Source organism: Lathyrus oleraceus, chromosome 4, assembly GCF_024323335.1.
Source record: "Lathyrus oleraceus cultivar Zhongwan6 chromosome 4, CAAS_Psat_ZW6_1.0, whole genome shotgun sequence".
Classification (NCBI taxonomy): Eukaryota; Viridiplantae; Streptophyta; class Magnoliopsida; order Fabales; family Fabaceae; genus Lathyrus; species Lathyrus oleraceus.
This window is the reverse complement of record NC_066582.1, coordinates 5,823,997-5,826,620: the sequence shown is the minus strand read 5'-3', so window position 1 is coordinate 5,826,620 and position 2,624 is coordinate 5,823,997. Positions and strand designations below refer to the sequence as shown.

General features: G+C 37.9%; 1 non-coding gene across 1 annotated transcript; it reads left to right on the top strand.

The window, feature by feature from the left end:
• The first annotated feature begins 210 nt into the window (after positions 1 to 210).
• Positions 211 to 317, top strand: LOC127077891 (small nucleolar RNA R71). Its single transcript, XR_007787656.1, has one exon. It is a non-coding gene; the product is annotated as a small nucleolar RNA R71 (small nucleolar RNA).
• The last annotated feature ends 2,307 nt before the right edge of the window (positions 318 to 2,624 follow it).

The window sequence follows — 2,624 nt, the reverse complement described above, 5'->3', positions numbered from 1 at the left end:
AGTTCATGCACTCCTCCTTGGGCTTCCTTCTTCTCAACTGTCGCTCGTTCGACTCCCCATGATTGATGGTTTTGAGCCATATCTTCGATGAGGGCACTAGCTTCAGGATAAGGTTTATTCATCAGAGCACCGCCTGCGGCAGCGTCGATGGTCATCTTTGTGTTAGAGTGAAGTCCATTATAGAAGGTTTGAATGATTAACCAGTTTTCTAAGCCATGATGTGGGCATGCTCGTAACAACTCTTTATATCTCTCCCAAGCTTCGAACAACGATTCTCCTTGGTTTTGGATAAATCTAGTTATATGGTTTCGAAGAACGGCGGTCTTACTCGGGGGAAAATATCTAGCAAGAAAAACTCTTCTAAGGTTATCCCAAGTCGTAATGGAATTGGGTGGAAGGGAATCTAACCACGATAGGGCTTTATCTCTGAGGGAAAAAGGAAATAATCTTAAACGTATTGCCTCAGGAGAAGCTCCATTGATTTTAAAAGTATCTGCTAATTGAAGAAATATTTTTAAATGTTGGTTAGGGTTCTCGGTAGCGAGACCTGCGAATTGTCTTTGTTGCACTAGTTGCAATAGGGATGGTTTAAGTTCAAAATTATTGGCTGGGATAATTGGGTTTACTATACTAGAACTAGGTTCTTCATTAGATGGTTGAGAGAAATCTTTAAGAGGTCTTTGGTTTTGATCTTCGGCCATAGCTCTCTTAATTCTATGAAAGAATAAACGTGCGCGAGCGTAACGTTCAGGTTCCGCCAGAGGGTATACTAAACTTAAAATTCCGGTACTGCGAGTTCTTCGCATTGACCGGCAGGAAATAACCTAAGTCTAAACGATATAACAACAGGAAAATGAAATTTGACGAAATTGGTCCCCGGCAACGGCGCCAAAAACTTGATGCGGTGTTTTTCGCAAGTATACGAACGCGTCAGAGTAATATAAAAGATTGTCGAATCCACAAAGACCAAGTGTCAAGCTATCATTATCTGTTGTTATGGTGTTTATCAAAGGAAATCAAAATAGGTGTTTTTGTAGTGTACAATGAAAAGTAAAGTATTTAAATAGATTTAATTACTAAAGACAGGGTCGAATGTAATTCACGTAACCAATTGATAATCCAAGTACTTGCTAATAGGACTACTTATGGGCAATGTTTCCTACTTTGAAAAGAACTAATTTAACGGGAACTGTTGCTTTCGCGTATTCAGAACCGAGTTATACTCCCTAATCAAACCCTCTTATTGTCACTTATAAAAAGGCGCGCATTGCGTTAGCGGAGTAAACCTATTTTTAAGAAATATAGTATCTTGACTAAGTTGAAAAGTATTATAACCTGGACTTCTTAACCAAAAAAGGTTCTTACGAACCAGACTCTAAACTTATAAACGCGTCCGAAAATAGTTTTAAAATCTCTTTTCTTCTTAATGTTAAAAACTCCTAATGAACTAAACAAAGCGCTTTCGCTATTTTTGAAATAGTTAGAAACAATTAAGTTTATAAAGACGTTGGACAGCTTTCGATCTTACCCAACGGAATTGAAGTGCGGGAAAACTTAAGTTGAAAGTTAAAATAGCCCTTAAGTGTTTCTACGAACAATTGTACGGATTATCGATTCAATTACGATCCTTACATTCTAACCTTTTAGATTTAGTTAGACAAGGTAAAATAAAAGTGCATTAATTTAAATAAAAGTAGTGCGAGTGCAGAAAGTAAATAAAAGTAGTGCGAGTGCGGAAAGTAAATAAAAGTAGTGCGAGTGCGGGAAATAAATAATTTAAAGCGAGTGCGAGGAAATAAATAATTTAAAGCGAGTGCGAGGAAATAAATAAAGTAAATGCGAGTGCGGGAAATAAATAAAGTAAAAGTGAGTGCGGGAAATAAATAAAATAAAAGCGAGTGCGGGAAATAAATAAAATAAAGGCGAGTGATAAAAACCTGCTCCAATCGGAGGGCTGAGTAAATTGCAATGCAAAAATGAAAATGGCGGCAGGATTAACTTCCTTCCAAAGTGATCCAAACTCGATTACAGACTCTATCATAGACTTGATTACACAATTGTGGTAACACTCCAATGCGAAGCGATTACCACTATAAAATACTGAATATATGCCTAAGTGAAACAAATTTGCTTCTCGAGTTTGCCTCTGTTCTAAGTTTGGATGATTGTAAAAGTGAATCCGCGTTTCTATTTATAAGCAAGTAAAAAGATGGAAATGACTTGGATGTCCTTCAACTTAAAAATAGGAGGGAACCGTTTTTCCTTTTGTGGCGCCCGCCACAAGGCCATGGCGCCCGCCACAAGCACAATATGGGGTGCCTTAGTTGAATTAGTGGGAAAACATGGGAGTTGATGGAACTTGAATTTGACACGTCATGGCTTGGTCTGTGGCGCCCGCCATTGGGTAGGCCATAAGCACAAAATGCTGAATTTTAGGGTTTTTGCTCTTTTTCACTCCTTTTCTCGATCGGGGCTCCGATTAAAGTAAAAACCTGAAAACAAAGGAAAACACAGTAATAACACAACAAAATGACAATAAAACAACTAGAATGCATGTGAAATCGGAGTCGAAAATACGTAAATTTTAGTGTTATCAGTACTAAGAGCACTGATTAGTGACGAAG